The sequence below is a fragment of the Orycteropus afer genome, unplaced genomic scaffold (assembly GCF_000298275.1).
Source record: "Orycteropus afer afer isolate SDZICR_OR568_19922 unplaced genomic scaffold, OryAfe1.0 scaffold00515, whole genome shotgun sequence".
Lineage (NCBI taxonomy): Eukaryota > Metazoa > Chordata > Mammalia > Tubulidentata > Orycteropodidae > Orycteropus > Orycteropus afer.
This window is the reverse complement of record NW_006922102.1, coordinates 1,283,458-1,284,760: the sequence shown is the minus strand read 5'-3', so window position 1 is coordinate 1,284,760 and position 1,303 is coordinate 1,283,458.

Below are 1,303 nucleotides of genomic sequence, written 5' to 3'. Positions count from 1 at the left end.
TAGTGATATTGCTTTGGAAACTCAAGGAGGGGTCGTTATGAGTTGGATCCAACTCAACGGCAGTGAATTTGGTTTTTGGTATATACCAAAGAATATTAGTGGTTACCAGGGGTAGCTCTGGTAGCATAGTGCCTAAGGCACTTGACTGCTAACCAGAAGTCTGGCAGTTCAAACCCACCAGCCACTCATCAGAAGGAAAGTTAGGCAATCTACTTCCGTAGTGATACTGCCTCGGAAACCCAAGGAGGGGTTGCTATGAGTCGGGGCCGACTCGAAGGCACATAACAACAACAACAACAACCAGGGGTAGGAGGGAGGGGGAAAGGGGAAGCTTTTGTTTGGGGGGTGTTGAGTTTATGCTAATAGGTGGTGGAATATTTTGGAAAACGATAGCAATAATGGTGGCACAACATGAAAGATGTCATCAGTGTCCCTGAGCTGTAGACATGGAAGTTGTCATGTTGGTGAATATCTTGTTGTATATGTTTTCACCATAATAAAAGTAAAAATAAACAAACAAACTCTGTGGAACACAGTTCCACTCTGACACACATGGGGTCACGTGAGTCAGAATCAACTCAAAGGCAACTGGTTTGTTTGTTTGTCCTAAATCCACTCATGGTGACCTTCTAAGAGAAAGAAGAGGGAGATCTGGGCAGAGACACGCAAGGAAGACGGTCACATGATGATGGTGGCAGACATTGCAGGGATGCTGCCACAAGCCAAGAAAAGCTGGGAGAGAAGAGGAAGGATTTCCCTAGACGCGTCAGAGGGTGTGTGGCCCTACTTACACCTTCATTTTGGAATTCCGGCCTCCAGAACTGTGAGAGAACATATTTCTGCTATTAGATCAGCTCTGTGGTAGTTTGATCCAGCAGTCAAAGTAAACTAATATACCCACCCTATCTTTTGAAGAGCTATCATCAGTGCTTCCCCATCCAATCCAGGGTTACAGGGGTGATCACATGACCCATGCTGAGCCAATCAAGGTACTCTATTTCTCCATCCCTGGCAATTGGTGCAAGGAGTGGGCATGTGCCTCAAACAGGACCAATCAGAATCTTCACTGAGACTTGAGTTAGGGTTCCTCTTCCTTTTGAATTGAAAGATATAGGTGGCCTTTCTTTCTCTTGGAAGAAGGAGGCAAAAATGAGAATGTGCCAACATGTAAAGAAAAGCAGAGCTACTTAGAGTTGAGTGATGACAGAGAAACTAAGACAAACAGACATTATTTGACTCCCTGGATCTTATTTTAACTGAAGGCAGAAAATATCCCCTGGTCATTCTAGTGTTAGGACCTTGA